Genomic DNA, 18,325 nt, shown 5'->3' with positions numbered 1-18,325 from the left:
AAGGTTGCTTATTATTCACTAGTTGAACAAATTGCAACGTACACATCAGAAAAAAGTCATCTCTTTCGATCAAAATTTAAAAAATAAATTTGTTGAAAATTACGATTATTCTCTAGTATTATTACTAGTATATTCTCTTGATAATTATGCTATATCATAATTTTTGACTGACTAATATACTTCCCTTCTTCCAGCGTAGCTCTGATGCCAGGAAAGTAAATTCATTAAAAGTATGATCACCGCTTTCAATAATAATTATAATGTTTGAATGAAAATTGTAATATTTAAATATGAAAATACTGTTAGTCGCCGTTTATAATTAAAAGCACTTTCAATTATAATTAATATCCACTTTTGATGGAGAAGGTTGATTTTAAAAATGTATTGTTAAATTAAAGCGAACTCTGTAATGTTAAAAATTCATTTTAACTTGTCAGCTTTACGCTACCATCGTTACATGTAAAATCACCTGATCGGTATATTCTAATAAAACTATTTTTTCCTATGACATTTTGTTAATGGATATTACATAACATTCTTTAACAATGGATGTTACGTAATTTTTATTAATAAAAATTAGATTTATAATTTCGAGAAAACAATTATTTTTTTAAGAAAATAATTCAAGGTTTTATAATTACTTTCGTAAGAGTGTTGTAACACACAGGTATAATAAAAGTACACCAGAAGGTATTACAGCTTAATCAGCTCGAGTACAACTATTTTTTGTAAAAAATTTAATTATTTATTTTTTTTTAAGAGAAAGGGGTTTGAAGGACTTATATGGATAAATAAATAATATCATTTTAGTTTTTATTTCACTCGATTGCCTTGAAATCTTCAGGAAGAAATAGAAATTAATTCGTCTAATTGTAAAATTTTAATGTTTGTAATTTATTAGCTTTTATAATTATTATTAATTATTGCTTTATTGCATTTATAGTTTAATGTTTTTTATTAGTTGCTACCAGTATAGTTAATTCATTTAACGTAGTTATATTTATTACATTTATCTACCATTTAACAATTTATATTATGCTTTAGAAATATATTTTATTGATATATTTTGCTATAAATATTGCTTGTTTATAGGGTACAATCCACGTATTCATTTGAGATTTTAAATGTTTGAAAAACAATACAAATTTTTTATGAAAGTCAAATAGATTATGGTGTAACGATATGTTCTCATATAATATACTTCATTTAATTCCTTTTTACATGTAATACAAGAAATCCCTTTTTTACCGGTGCTAAGTAGGTGATAAAACTAACTAAAACTCACTCGCGCCACTTGCCGGCCTCCGTGGAGCGAGTGGTAGCGTCTCCTTTCATCCGGAGGTTCCGGGTTCGAATCCCGATCAGGTATGACATTTACATACACGCTACAAATCATTCATCTCATCCTCTGAAGCATGCCTAACGGTGGACCCATAGGTTAAAAAAAAATAGGGGATAAAAAAGATTTCTACCTTAAAGTTAAGAAAAACTTCAAATTTACTCAATACGGCAATGGTTGCATGTGAAAAAAGTTTCACATGTTTAGCATACGGCAAGCTCCATCTTCTTACAATTTCAGGAATATTTTGGTCATCCCTTGCCGTAAGGGTTTTAGTCATATCAAAAATTGTTACAGATAAGAGTAATGTTTAGAGGACTAACGATCACTTTAAAACTATTCGGTACTGTGCCTATTAAGGGTGTAGTGTTTTTTTTTGGTTTTGGAAACTCCATTTTTTACAACCCCTGATTGGTGATATCAAAAACTTTACGTAGATAAGTTTTAGTCCCTTATCTAAAGAATAGTAGGAACATAAAACAAATTCGATATTTTACTTAATGGATAATTATAGCGGTATTTTGTTTCTTCGAAAAAGCCCCCCAATTTCCACCACATTTGATGGTGGAAATTCAACAATTTGAACGAAATTGAACGGTGGATTTTGAACGAACTCGATCGATATTTTGGGACGAGTTATTTTTAAGGAACAATTTGATAGTGATTGGCGCAAAATTACAGCAGATATCGTGTCCAAAAGAAAGTGAAATATACATATATATGAATGTATATATAAACTTTTGAGCTGACGGTGGTTTTGAGGTCTGGAAGACGTGAAACGTGAAGATATGTCGAAATTTTCCGGTAGTCGAATCATTGTACTTATTACAATAGGTAGCTTTCTTATGAAATCTGCCTAAAAAGGAGGAGAAGTTTATAAGAAACCATCCTTTAATATTGTTATTTATTAAATTTACTTTTTCAAGGAGTTATAGACTAACCGCTTAATTACAGCCGCTAATGAAAGATGAATTTTATATCTTATAAAAATGTCAAGCTTAACTGGGATTTAAACCCAGGATCTTCCTTATGAAAGGCAGCGGTGCTACCTGTTTAACATAAGAGGTCAAAGTTAATATATTATAAAACTATTTTAGTTGTTTACTTCTGATTTTAATCATTATATTCGTGATTTTAATTTTAATACTGTACTGTAGATTTTGACGACCACCCCGGCTAGTTTGCAGCCTAGACACTCCCTGACTTAATTGCTTTGCTGATGATCCTCTCGACTAAATAATTTTTTTTTCCTCTTGACGCACACATTCAGAAAGATGTTCCCTTTGTTTGTGTTATAGGTTGGAGGGAACGTGTTTAAGAGAAAACTGGAGGATATCCAGTTACTATTATTACTTTTAATAATTGTAATTAAGGTGGAATTTTAATTATAAAAATTAATAAATGTCGTTCTTGTAATGTTAATAATTTTAGATGAAATCGACGGCAAAAAATTAATCAAACAATTTTATTTCCTACGACGCAACTTGATTCATGTTAAAAAACTTAAACTTCATTAAATACAGAATTTAGATTATTAAAAAGAAAAATATATTCTACTATTATTATTTTTGTAATGTAATGTTTATAGGTTGATTCATCTGACCATATAATAATATTATTTATGAGAGACAATATCTATCTATCTTTATTTACGTTCTACATTTTAAATCCTCAATTATATAATTTTAAATATTTTAGTAAATTTATTAATCCTCCTACATTACATGAAGTTTTTCCTTCTTTTTTTTGAAGATTTCACAACGATAATTTTTACTTCACAGCATAACAAACCAACTAATTTTTAAAATTCTGCAACAGTACCCCACATTTAAAAATTCTCCTTTTTTCTAACTTTCCTATATTTCATATCTTTGCTTTTTCTGAAGTATTAGACTCTATACAAATATATTGAAGGAATTATTTGAAACTGGATTTCATTTTTTTATTTTTTGTAATTTATCATCAGAATATACCAGTCTGCTTTTAATATCTTCTTTGTATGATAATCTTTCGGGTTCTAGTCTGTAATGAAAACGTTTTGTAACCAAAGAAATCTTAAGTGAATGGGGAAGTTAATTTCCCTTAAATATCTTTGATTGATATTTCCTTAAATTATCAGTCAGTCATCATCATCATCCGGAAGAATTCGTCATTCTATATTTAAGATGCACTACATTAACATATCGAATTTCCTTTCTTCTTTCCGTATCATTTTATGATTATAAATTTGCGGAGACATTCTACCGCACATTCTCTCATTCCATATGGAATTAACGATAATTTTAGTTAATGTAATGGCCAAAATATAGAAATTATTAATATTATTAAAATTCTGACTTAATATTTTTGCTTCGTTGGAAGGATTCTCTACTAAGATGAACGAACTTTACAATCCTGCTTGTATCACTTTTTTGGATTTTGTTTTATTTAATTATATGCGTATATTAAATAGCTTATAGTTGCATATACTCTAACATGAATGAAATTCAAACCGCTGCTGAGAACGTCATAGCAATCTTTTTAAATAATTGTACCTCGGCAGATTTACAAAGAAAAATGGGGTAAACTCCTGTTGCCATCTTCACCTTGTCGAAGAAACTGTTACATTTTAGCATGAAAGTCCATTTGATCTAATATTTGATACTATAAGTGGCGTATCCTTCACTATTTTCCCAATAGTATTACTCAGATTCTTTGTGTGCAACACAGTCATAAGAAAGGCTGTGTCAATATAAAGTAACAAATTAACTTTCAATTTCTGTAAGAAACTGTATGTTGTATATTATCGTCTCCAGTCAACAGGAAATTTAATTATGACCATACTTGTTTCCTTTATTTTTCACTATTGCCTTACTGTTATACTATACTATTTATTTTGGTTTATTCGATATGTCATTCATTTGGTTTTCTAAAAAATAAATAAAAAATGTTTAATAATGTCTGTATTTGATGATTTATGCAATAATAACGTTGTTAGTTAATTGCTCATTTGAAAATTAAACATTATTAAAAATAAATTAAAATATTAAACCAAATTTTGAATTAACTTTTTTTTTGCTGAAACTTGTATATTTAATATTGTCTCTATGGTCCTTAATTTAATAATCATATTTCTTCAACTTTTAAGTAAAATTGAATCTTATATAATCATAAAAATTTAATTAGCTGAAAAAGATATATTCAGTCTTAAATTTCATTAAATCGATTTTTTTATTTTAATACAAGTGCCCAATTTAACTCAACAGTTAAGTGATTTTTTTTTGTTTTTTCGATTTTTTTCGTGATTGTTTTTCGTATTAGTTTATAATAATTTAACCTATAATTTATATCACGTTTATAATAATTTACCTTTTAATGATTTTCTATTATTTTACAGCATGTTTTTTTTTGTTTTTTTTTTAATACTAAAACAAAATGTGTGTAATATTTTTACTATGTGTAATAATATTTTCTGACTTCGTAATACTACATTAAGTTCACTTTCAGTCTAACTGGGCTGTGTATACTATGGTATAAATTCTCTGACAGAATTTTTTTTTTTCAAAATTAACTTAAGTGGATTCTGTAAAAACTGTAAAAAAATACGAATATTTATCATATTTTTCACAGTTGTAATGTTTCAAACTCCTTTATAGAAGTAAAAAAAGTATAGTTTTAATATGGAATTTATTTGTACTGTATATAGAAGGAGATAACAGGCGAATTCTAGAGAAAATATTAAACCATGGTCATTTATTTGTAATAAATTTGTTTAATGTTACTATAACAGCAGCACAATATCTTTATCCTACTAAAAATATTATCTTTATTCTACTAAAAGTAAAATAGTTTTTACTTACATATATCTATTTTAAAAGATACATTGAGCCCCTTAAGTATTTTAATAATTTTGGTTATAATTTTAAGTTGTCAATCAACAACAAGTGTGGGACTTTTATAATGTTTCAACTGAATCCAACCATGTTTGAATTGTATAAATTTAACATAAAATGTAGAATTTCATTGTATCTTATAGTTTAAAAGGTATTCTTTTTGTATAAAATAATTGATTATGATCATTTAAGTATATTTTTTTCTGTAAAACTTATTAATTTAATTTAATATATATAATTAAATTAATTTAAATTTAATTATATATATTTACAAATATATTACTCTTTATCAGTGTAATAGATATTATTTGAAATCGATGATTCAAGCCCAATAAGTTAAAAATTGTAACTTAAAAAAATATATAAAATTATTGTTCATTGCCTTAATTTAGTTTTATGAGCAATATTACTTTAATACAGACACAATATTTAATTTAATAGATAAAAGGCTTAGATTAAATTGATAAAAGATTAAAAGTAAGTACCTGTTAGCTATTTCCTTAAAATAAAACAAAGATAACCAGTTCGATTTTTTTTATTGCAGAAGACACACTTGATTCACTACAAATAAGTATAGACACTTAGCACGGAAGTTATCCTATAAGTTAATGTTATATATGTTCACTCTAACTCAACAACATACAGACTGGTTGCATACAAGTAGCAAGACATATTTTTATACCACTACATATAGAGACAGTCAGTGAAATGACCTTAGTTCTTTGACCTTGTAAACCAATAACCAAGTCAAGGTCATCTCTGTACTTTACCCTATAGCCTACTCGTCTATTTTGACATAAGTTACTTTATAATCATGTATAAAATAAGAGTAATAATTGGTTTAGAATTGGCCTATAAAGATATGATTAACCTTCCTAGGAAATTATTTACGTTTTTTTTTTTTTTTATTTAACTTACTGCATTATATTTTTATTCTTTTTACATATCGTATTCGGAAAGTGACTGTACATTATTTGAAAATAAAATTACTCTTTAAATTTCAGTACCCTGATGCAGTGCAATTAAAATACATTAATTAATTTGTGTTTCATATTATTTTATTAGATGTTTCATACTACAAAAAAAAGGTGTTGAAAGGGTTAACTAGTATCCAGCCACGGTATCAATTTGTTTTATCTAAAATTTTATCAGAATTGCTTTTTTTATGATTTACTGTGTAGAAGTTATTTTTGTAAAATAATTTACTAATAAAAATGAAATAAATAATAAAAAACTGTTATAAGAATATTTTTTGAAATATAAATACCGTAGCGTGGTACCAACTTTCCAATACCCTCGTCATAGAACGGAGCCGCCTGTGTTTTCAGCCATGTTTCTACGCTGGTCTGCAGCTTGATGTCTGTGCCAAAATGTCGTAGCCAGCGTTTCATGTGAGTAAAGAGGTGAAAATCGGATGAAGCCAAGTCCGGGCTGTATGGTGAGTGATCAAACACTTCCCAACAAAAACGCTGCAGGAGCTTCTTTGTTACAGCTGCAGTGTGCGGCCGAGCATTGTCATTGAGAAAGACAATGCCTGATGACAACATTCCTCTCCGCTTATTCTGAATTGCCCTTCGTAGACGTTGAAGAGTCACGCAGTATGAGGCTGCAGTGATGGTCCACTGAACCAAGAGAACTCCATTCCGGTCCCAGAACATAGTAGCCATACACTTTCTGTTGGAGAAGGTTCGCTTGAACATCTTTGGTTTACTGGGAGAATGAGAATGCATCCACTGTTTGGATTGTTCTTTTGTTTCTTCAGTTTCTAAATGGACCCATGTCTCGTCCCTGTTACAATTTTGTTCAAAAGATCTTCTCCTTCATTGTGGTAGCGCTGGAGAAACGTTAGGGAGGCGTCCATTCTCATTGTTTTGTGATGGTCGGATGGTTCTTGGGAACCCATCTCGCACACAGTTTACGATACTGAAGTCTCTCACTCACAATGGTGTAGAGCTGACCTTGAAATTTCAGGAAACGAATCACTCAATACAGAAATTGTGAACCGACGATTTTTTCGAATTGCTTCATCCACTCGCTCAACGAGGCCATCAGTTGACACTCGCTTCCTTCCCTGACCGCCTGCATTGTGAACATCTGTACGTCCTGCTTTAAAGTTCCTGCACCATTGTCGAACTTTGCTGTCACTCATTAAAGTTCCACTGTACACATTACTTATTCGTCGATGAATTTCAGCTGCATTACACCCCTCAGCTTGAAAAAATCGAATTACCGCACGCACTTCACACTTGGCGAGATATGCTATTGTTGTAAACATGTTTACGTGCTAGCTGCGTGTTCAGAACTAAACGAAGTGACGCGGCGTGATTGAAGGCCATACTAGGGACGCTGCGCAACACATATGCGCAAAGGTTCATCCGATTTTTGCGGGTTTTTATTTCGCGATCGATCGGACCTTCAAAAAAAATAACCCTCGTAGTTTAACAAAAAATTTGAAAAGATTTAATAAAAATACAATTTTTGAGGGAATTTCGACCGACCTTTCCTTTCAAAATTTCAAAATTGTTTTTATTTTAGAAGGACTTATGAGGCCATTTGCAAAACTGAAGTTAACAATTTTTTATATGGATTTTTTAAAATTAAATCTTTGGATTTAATGTTAATTCTAAGCATTTACTAAAAATGATGAAACTGTTAATAAGACTTATTGATTTTTTTTTTGCTGTAGAACAAAAATTTACAATCGGTTTCTCCTGACGTAATCAGAAGTAAATATGTCAAGATATTACATGAGAGAGACCATCCAATGATGACTCCCCCCCAAGAAAACAAACTAAAAGATTACAGTAATAGGAACCTCCATGAAAAATAAACATACTTTACCAAATACCAAACTGTAGGTAATCCATCATCAGTATCTAAACTTATAATCTATATCGGCTAGATAAATAGTTACTTTCCTAATGTTTTATCGATCATTCCATAATCTTACTGAATCGATTGGTACCAACTCGAAAAATAACACCATATTCTTCTTCGGTCTATGAGTACCGAAGATTGTTCAGAAAAGGAATTTTAATGTGCCAAAGATAATTCTATTACTTCTTAAAACTGTTCTTCTTAGTTTGATTTTCTCCATAATGTTCTGCTTTTGTCAGTGTTGGGAAGTAAAGATTTATTGTAATTATATTTCGGTGTGAATAAAAAAAAAATCTCGTGAAGGTTTTAAATTAGGTGTCCATGAACATCGTGGTGGCTATTTCACTACCAATAATAATAATAATAATAATAAAAATAATAATAATGATTTACTAAAAAGGCTTACTATTTTTTATTGTTCTTTGAGAGTTATCATAAAAATTATTACCCTATTAAATTTATGTTCCCATCAAAGTTTTTTTATTTATTTTTTTATTACAATGAAAAGTATATTTGCTACGATATTCATGTTTTTATACTTATAAATGTTATCAAAAAATGTACGTCCTTATTTTAACGCTTTCTCCGGCAGATGGGCTTGATAAAATGCTGATTAAAAGTTTCATAATAGAAATATGGTGTTAATAATACTTGTAAGTAATATACGCTACCCGTATTATGTCATTTCATAAATTATTGTTAATAATAGTTGTAGCGTTATGTTGTCTATTATGTAATAACAGATTTCAGTAATAATTACTGCTTTTTCCAAATGTAAAAAAATAAATGTTCTATTCAGCAATAAACAGTAAACAATGAATAATTTATGAAAAATAAATTTTATCATTCCAGACTGAAACGCTACAATCTATAATTGCGTTATAAATCACTGATAAAAATAAGTGTTTTAAACGTATAAGTAGGTTTTTTATACACTCCAACCATTATTCTATTGTTTGCTATTTTATTTTTCTCCTTAAAACGTCTACCAAAGAATGAAAGAGAAGTCTATATGTTTACTTTGTAAAACACATGGATTTATACCTTTATAAAAAACATATTTAGTACCGACTTTTCCAAGAAGTACGGTATTATTTACGGTCGCATTATGAGAGTGAGGGATGTAAATGAATTTTCTTTACGTTTTGAGGTATGAGTACGAAAATACCATTCACTTAAATTGGGGTTTCCTTATATATTTATAAGCCTTTGTATAACCCACCGGGTTGGTCTAGTGGTGAATGCGTCTTCCCAGATCAGCTGATTTGGAAGTCGAGAGTTCCAGCGTTCAAATCCTAGTAAAGCCAGTTATTTACTAGTTATTTACGGTAGTTACCGGAGGCTAAACAGGAAAAAAAGAAAAGAAAGAAAGCCTATGTATAAAATTTTGTGGTTCAAAAATCGTTAAAACTACTAAATCAATTTCATTGAAATTTAAATATGTTGTAGTACTTTATTTGAGGCTGTGCATGTAAAAGTTTGATGAAAATTGATTGAGTCGTTGTTGAGTTACACTCAATTTAAGGTCGAAAATTCTCTAGGTCGAAAATGCTACAAGTTGGCACGTTGACGTTTCTTATTTGCAATATTTATCGTTAAAAATATTAAAGCAAATTTTAAAAAAATATTAAAATCAAATTAAATTAACAAGTCTTCTTGCACTTAACTGCGCAAAAGTTTTTATTATTTATACGATAATTTACTTATCTTCTTACAAAATCTTTCTGATGTAAGCTTTATGAGATAATTTTGTCTGCTTTTGTTTGTGTTGTACTGCTATTTAATGTTTTTAAAAAAAGCGAACAACAAAGTTTTATACTTTCCTGGCATTGGTTTATTCTTATATAGTGTATAAATAATGATACATGAAATTTTTTTTAAAATTCAAATGGTCGAATTTTTAAAAATTTTATCGGCTTCTCCACCCACAATATTGCCCCCCTTATTTTAAAAAAAATAAGTTATCAAAATCTTTCTGATGTAAGCTTTATGAGATAATTTTGTCTGGTTTTGTTTGTGTTGTACTGCTATGTAATGTTTTTAAAAAAAGCGAACAACAAAGTTTTATACTTTCCTGGCATTGGTTTATTCTTATATAGTGTATAAATAATGATACATGAAATTTTTTTTAAAATTCAAATGGTCGAATTTTTAAAAATTTTATCGGCTTCTCCACCCACAATATTGCCCCCCTTATTTTAAAAAAATAAGTTTTTTTTTGGCTACTTGCACCATTAATATGCTTAGGAAGACATAAAAAATTAGATTGAAAAATATGCAGTTAATAAAAAGATAGTTATTTCGATCTTTTGGGAATACGGAAATTTAAGGACAATTTTTTTTTTTTTTTGAAATGGTAAGCATGATGCAAGTATTGAGCTTAAATATAAAGAGGGATTATGTTTGTAAACTTTTGAGAAAATTGATCCCAATGAAACTATCTATCCCACCCCCTGGAGATATTGACCTTAAACGTTTATGTACAAATTTACCCATATGCACGAGTCTCTGTGTTAAATTTCATCAAAATCGGTTTATCCAGTCAAAATTTATTAACCTTCAAACACGCCAACACATGTATACGTACGTACAAACATTATCTCCACCGCGACACTTTGTTGGTGTTGGGGAGGGGGGTTCCTGGGCCATGAGACGTCGACAAATGTAAAAAAACTCGTACCCCATTTTTTCACTGATTACTGAACTTCTCTTCTTGCAGCATAGCTCTAAATCTATGATACCAGGAAAGTAAAAGTATAATTTGTCAAAGGGAGACAGATATACTTGTGTCTTTTTTTCCATTGTTATACACCTTTCCCTCGTTCGATCTGGCAATATTTATCTCTTTGTTGGATTAGCAGTTTTTTATTTGAGTTATTAAAGAATTTAAAAGTGAATTATTATAATAATTTGTAATTATTCCTTTTAAATAAATAAAAAATCTTTCTATTTACATTTATGAGTTCAATAACAAAACATATATGTATTTGTAATATATATATATATAATTAAAAATAAATATTTTTACGATAAGATTAAAATCTTATTTAAAAACGGACATATATATTTTTTAAAACAGTAACTTTGTAAGGACTGTGGAGGTGTGATGTATAGAAAAAAGTTAAGTGAATCATCATTTTATGTAATAGTTTAGACCATGGTTTTTTTTTTTTAATATACTTTGTAATTTTATAGTTAATTAAAAAATATAAATTAATGATAATAATATAATAACAGTAATAAAACAATAATAAGTTATGTAGGCTTACAATTTATGTAATATATTACTGTACTATGAAGCTTATTAAGATATAAATCCTTAACCTACATATTTATTTTATTAATTTTTATAAAAATTACGTCATATTTTACTTAAATTTTTTTTTTCATTTTATTTATTTTAATAAAATAACTTTAATCAGAGAAATTTATTATAGCTTATCATTCTGTGTAGACTTTTTTTATACATTACATCACATAAAGAATAAAATTAAAACATCATCTTAACAAAATTTAATGATCTACGTACTTTTTAATGTTCATTTTTTTTAGAATAATAAAGTGTAACTAGAAAATCTTTTTTTCATAAAATTGTTTAAATGATATAACGTAATTTCCTTAAAATTAAAAGCAAGCCGACACTACAATTTAGCAAATAAAAGAATTCACTTAAACTTAGATTGCAAGAATTTGTTAATAAATCAACGTAAAAAAAATAAAAATATTTTTACAAACCGAAGCCTGTTTCTTTTTACATAAATTATGAAAAATGTATTCAAACAACAATAAACGCGACGTTTAAATTTCCGGGGAAAACGTAGAAAACTCGATTTTTGCGGCTTTCTGTACACTCTATTTTTTATCTCTTTAAGACCTATTTAAAACATTCACTCAATCTTAAAATATACCAATTAATTCAATTTTAATAATCAATATTTCCTTATTTCCCATACCGAAATTTTGACTAACCGTTTTCCAGTTATCGAAAATTTTTCAAGTTACAGCTACTTCAGTCATGAGTAGCTGTTTAAATAAATAAGAGATAAATATTAAAAATTAAAAAAACCGACTGCAAAAAATAAACATTGCTGTTTAATATAGGATAATTAAAGAGCGTGCGAGTAACAGCTTATATATATTATAATTTTGTTTTTAAACTTATTTAATATATATATATATATATATATATATATATATATATATATATATATATATATATATATATATATATATATATAGAAAGAGAGAGAGCCTATGACACTCCCGGTAACATAAAGATTCCAACGCGGACTGCATCTAAATCGGTTCAGCCATCGAGTTGCTACGGTTGGACATACATACATACATACACCGTAAATATATTACACTCTTTTTGGTGCAGTCGTTTAAGAAATTATTAGAGTGTAAACCATAGAGAGTATTTTTAATTTTTCAAAGGTCTAAATTTAATGTACTGAAAACATCTGTTTTTAATTTTGACAAATTCGTAAGATTTTTTCAAGTTTGTTATTAATAAAAGTTAATTTTTTTTCATAGATTTTATTAAATCAGTTTTCTCAAAATAAAATTATCGACACAATTTGTTAATAAAATTTTCGCATTTATTAGTCATTTAACAAAGTTATTGTACTTCAAACCTAAAAAAAATGCTTTTCATCACCGAATTTTATTGTTTTACGTTGGATATCAAGAAAATTACGGAGTTCAAAGACCTGTCTTTTTCGATTTTTCAGGTCAATGAACATAGGAAACCATAATGTTTATTCCTAATATACTGAAATTTCATCGGGAATACTGAAATCCGCCTAAATTTTTCGCTAGCTGTAACTCGATAACAAAGCGTTTTTTGACATATGTTTGTATGAACTTTTTTCCTTATTTTAAGCTCTAAAGTCAGTTTCCAGATTATTTCGCTTTCATTTTGGATCACCTGCATATATATACATTTATATAGCCTATAACATTCCCAGATTTTAGGATTATAGGATTCCAACGCGGGGTCTCACATCTAAATCGGTTCAGCCGTTGAATTGCTACGGTGGCTAAACATACATACATACATAACATAAACCCTAAATACATTGCACTCCTTTTTTGGCAGTCCTGCAATAAATAACAATTATTTTTATCAATTAATTAAGGCAGTGGATATAATAAATATAACCATAATAACATTAAGGATGGGGTGGTATTTGTAAATGTAAATTTAATTAATTGTTTTATAATAGTGCATACAAGGAGGTGTACTGTATAACTTTCTTAATAAACGATTCGTCGAAGAATTTCTCTATTATATGTAGTATCATTTAACTTATCAAAACCTCGTACTAGTTTTATTATTATTGTTGTTTTTTAATTTAAAAAAATTCCTGATAAATAATTGTTAATTAAAAAATATCAATAATTGAATATTCGTTGATCGAAAAACCTCGCCAAATATGATTTAGCCAAAGAGAAAAGATTAGTTGTTAACCAAAAATAGAATACATTATGAGAATTTTTATTGCGTATTTGTAATAGGTTTGAAATCGGGATTTTACTTTATTAATATTAAAAAGGTAATTTTTATATTTTTCTTATTTTTTTATTCATTCTTTCTTAAAGAAAAATTACTGTAATTACGTAATTTATATTAGGTGGGTTAACAGAAAGAGTAATAGGGAGTAAAATAAGACTACCCTTGATTTTTCCATTTATAAAATTAATTATTAAATTTCAAACTTATCAACAAAGATATAACGAGTTTAGGTAGAGGTTTTAACCGTTTACGTAGAAATAGGTTTACTGTTTTAGTAGTATTTTATATGTATTCTAGCAGACCAGTATAACGGACCATAGCAACGAGTTTCTTCCTATTAAGAAGAAAGAAATAGAAAATAATAATGAAAAGAAGATTCCAGAAGGAACTAAAAGGGATTCTTTTCTTAGAGTAACAGGTTAGTTTAACAACTGTTCTTTGTAATACAGACAATGAGGACTGCAAAAGCTTGCTATTCGACCAGAAGGGTTACCGGACCGGAATAAAAATGTATAGAAAAACGTAAGGGTGCGGAAGATGAAAATTTTTAAGCTTCAACAATTAAAGGGATGAGGCGGGTGCTATAACGTATAGAGTAGTTCTGTGGTAAACGTATAAGTAATAATACTTGCAAAAATTGAATTGTATGAACTTCAGATTTTTCTAATATTATCTTGTTAATGCCATATTAAGTTCTAGCGGTTATTATAACCTTTTTAATGAATTTGACTATATTTTGGTTTTTATAATTTAACTGTCATTAAACAAATCTTGTCCTTTTTTTCATATTATATATATGAAATGTCATTATTATCTTGTATTATTATTATTATCATTGTTATTATTATTATTTATTTTGTTTATATGTTTTTTAGGGTAATAAATTGTATTTATAAGAAATTTTTAGTTTGTTAGTCTCGCAATATCTTGGTCGAACCACGAACAGACGACAATATATCCAAGTATTTTTTTTTTTTTTTGTTTGTTTCATATTTTACGTAAAATTACAAATTACAGGTTGTTAACTAATTACTCTTTTTTTTCCTTATAGTCGCATTAACAATTAAAGTCATTAGCGATTGGAATGTAACTATAAATGAACCCTTAAACGGATAATCTTCATCAGACTCAGGTCGACCATTCCTGAGACGTGTGGTTAATTGAACCCCAATCACCAAGCAAAAATAACTCACCGGATTGGTCTAGTGGTGAACGCGTCTTCCCAAATCAACCGATTTGGAAGTCGAGAATTCCAGCGTTCAAGTTCTAGTAAAGCCAGTTATTTTTACACGGATTTGAATACGAGATCGTGGATACCGGTGTTCTTTGGTGGTTGGGTTTCAATTAACCACTCATCTCAGGAATGGTCGAACTTGAGAATGTACAAGACTACACTTCATTTACATTCATACATATCATCCTCATTCATCCTCTGAAGTAATATCTGAACGGTAGTTACCGGAGGCTAAACAGGAAAAAGAAATCACCAAGCAATACCGGTATCCACATCTAGTATTCAACTGAGAATAAAAGCGACCATTTTTACTTCCTTGATTGCAAGGAATTGTTGTAATCATGAATAATGTCGGTTTTCCCATTTCAATGAAAATAAATAGCTTCTGAACATCCCTGAATCCATTTTGACTAGTTTCGGCGTGACTTTTGTACGTACGTATGTACGTATCTCGCATAACTCAAAAACGATTACCCGTAGGATGTTAAAATTTTGGATTTAGGACTGTTGTAACATCTAGTTGTGTACCTTCCTTTTTGTTTGCAATCGACTGAACCATAAGTGTCCAAAAAAGCCCAAAATTAAAAAAAACATTGAATTTTGGGATTTTTTTAACTGTAGTAATAAGCCATTGAGAGCTTTTCAACTATATATCATAAGTGGTACTTATTTTCATTGGTTCCAGAGTTATAGCCAAATGAAATTTTAATTAACCAAATATTTGGATCTTAAAGGGGAAGGCACATCGGTTCGAATCTGATTTCATTTCCTTATTTTTTAATTTAAATATTAGATTTATTCATAATTGTTAACGTCTGATTATAAATATTCTTTTACAATAAATAATAATTTAATAATAACAACAAAAAAAATTTAAATATGTAATAATAAATATATGTTATTATAAGGAAGTCATGTGGTGTTCACATCAGATTTTTACTTGTAAAGATAGAATCCGCGGCTTCAAAATCAAATTATTTACGATAACGAGTTTTACAAATATAGCAACTCGTAGGTCAACTCATTTTTGTGATAGTACGAAATTAAATTTTTATCGCACGATAAACGTCAATACTGACCGAGGTATTTTTAAACTGATAATTTTTATGTAATGTGCGGCTTACCCCGCTCTGGTTCTGGTAGTCTTATTTAATAATTAATTAGCTTAGTACAATTAGTATAAAATTTGAGCCCATTTTAGCCCGTAAAATAATTGTTTTTTTTCTAAAAAAATATTTTAGAAGAAAATAATGGAAAAATATTACAAAAAAACCAAAGTGATATTCATTATTCGACTAAAAATCCGTATCAGTGTTTCATATCGAAGCCTTCTTTATTTTTTCCTGTTTAGACTCCGGAACCATCGTAAGGTATAACTTCAGAGGATGAATGAGAATGATATGTATGAATGTAAATGAAGTGTTGTCTTGTACAGGTTGACCATTCCTGAGATTTGTGATTTAACTGAAATCCAACCACCAAATAATATCGGTATCCACGATCTAGTATTCAGATCCGTATAAAAGTAACTGCCTTTACTAGGATTTGAAGCTTAGAACTCTGGGTTTCGAAATCAGCTGATTTGCGATGACGAGTTCTCCACTAGACCAACCTGTTGAATTTCATATTGAAGCCTTTTTTTCCTGTTTAGCCTCTGGAACCACCGTAAGGTATTACTTCAGAGGATGAATGAGAATGATATGTATGAATGTAAATGAAGTGTTGTCTTGTACAGGTTGACCATTCCTGAGATTTGTGATTTAACTGAAATCCAACCACCAAATAACATCGGTATCCACGACCTAGTATTCAGATCCGTATAAAAGTAACTGGTTTTACTAGGATTTGAACCTTATAACTCTTAACTTCGAAATCAGCTGATTTGCGATGCTTATCGAAGCTTTTTTTTAACCTCTGGGACCACTGTTAGCATTGATTCAGAGGATGAGATGAATGACAATATTTTTAGCGTGTGAAAATACCATGCCTGACCGTGATTCGAACCCGGGACCTGCGGATGAAAGGCTGAGATGCTACCACTCGCCACGGAGACCGGCGTATATCGAAATCTAGTAATACTAGAACACTTACACTAGAACACACTTACACTTTGAACACAAACATTCCCATACCGTAAATTTATGATGGATTTACAAGCCTACAGATAATGAAAAAAGTCATGCAGTCTTAAAATCTTTTGTTAATTTATGATTTTAGTAAAATGTAAAGGAAATAGAAGTTATAAAATTAAGCATATTTACTTACGACACTGCGTTCTCACTTAAGTATGATATGCTGTAAAGTACTGTACTGTTAAGGATGTAAATGAACAGTATGATGACATACGTAACAGTGTGTCATCATACTTTTAAGTACGTATGCTGTTCCTTTCACATAATAAAAAAATTAAACACTAGTTTTTCCTGGTAAGTGTTATAACAAAGGTTTTAAAGATTCTAATAATAAATGATTTCTGTTAGCAAATGACACTGATGTATAACATATAAAATGGGTATTGATAATAGTATTTTTTTTTTTGTTGAGATATTCTCGCATAGTCTTCACATAATAATGTATTTCTAAGTATAATTTAGGTTTAAAGCACTTCCAAGATTTTTTTAATATTTTTTTTCATCATTCTTTTTAACTTCTGTTATACAGTTGCATATATTTCTTACTTTTATTTGTACAGGAAAAAACATTATCTTACACAAAAAGTGGAATTTGTAATTTCATGTCAACAATAATTAGATAAATTAAAAATAGGTGTTCTGCAATATTATTTATTCTTAAAAAATAAAAGTTGCATTTGAATAAATTATTTTGATATGATTCAATAATTTTACTTTCAACAATGTATATTTTTATTGTATTTATTGTTGCATTTTATTATTTGTATGATTTCATTAATTTTTTTTTATATATATAATGCATAAATGAGCATTTTAAAGGACAACTTTCTAAACTGATGGAATATAACAATGTGTAGGATGCTCTATGTAATCCGATACATTGATTCATAAAAATATACCTGAATTACGATATTAGGATTTTTACGTAACTGGTTTTTTTTCCTCGGCTATTTAAGAATAAACTAATTCGGAATTTAACAATTAAAAGAAAATTAAATTTAAATTAAATTTATATAAATAATTTAATTTTTCATCTAATTAAATTGATTACGTAATGGGAATTAATTAGTTCATTTAGCTTATTTTTTTTAAATTTTTATATATTTGTAAAAATTAATAAATATAGAAAGATCTTAATCAGGTATTTTATTTTATTTTAATTAAGAAAAGTTTAAATTTAATTTTCTGGATTTTAATTTATATAAACTAAAAACTAAAGAAAACATATATTTAAATATTTAAAAATTTAGTAAGGATGAGAAAAAATAGTTATCAGGTAACATAAAAATGTAGCCATGTTGTTATCTAAAATTATTACTATTACAATTTTTTTTTTTTACTATAAATGGCATT

The 18,325-nt window shown here is 28.4% G+C and overlaps 1 protein-coding gene and 1 long non-coding RNA gene across 6 annotated transcripts in view; one reads left to right on the top strand and one right to left on the bottom strand.

The window, feature by feature from the left end:
* Positions 1 to 18,325, bottom strand: part of LOC142327840 (uncharacterized) — a 145,350-nt gene that overhangs the window by 13,852 nt on the left and 113,173 nt on the right. The window contains exon 1 of one of the 3 annotated variants that reach the window (XM_075371184.1): positions 5,697 to 5,852. The exons of the other annotated variants lie outside the window; for them this stretch is intronic. The gene's annotated coding sequence lies outside the window, so the exon portion shown is untranslated. Of the gene's footprint in view, positions 1 to 5,696; positions 5,853 to 18,325 lie in introns of those variants that run through there. 3 annotated transcript variants of the gene reach the window in all.
* Positions 1 to 18,325, top strand: part of LOC142327841 (uncharacterized) — a 180,756-nt gene that overhangs the window by 65,504 nt on the left and 96,927 nt on the right. The gene's annotated exons all lie outside the window — the stretch shown is intronic.

This window comes from Lycorma delicatula, chromosome 7 (assembly GCF_047948215.1).
Source record: "Lycorma delicatula isolate Av1 chromosome 7, ASM4794821v1, whole genome shotgun sequence".
In the NCBI taxonomy this organism is placed as follows: Eukaryota; Metazoa; Arthropoda; class Insecta; order Hemiptera; family Fulgoridae; genus Lycorma; species Lycorma delicatula.
Note: the sequence above shows the minus strand (reverse complement) of the source record. Positions and strands in the feature narration are given on the sequence as shown.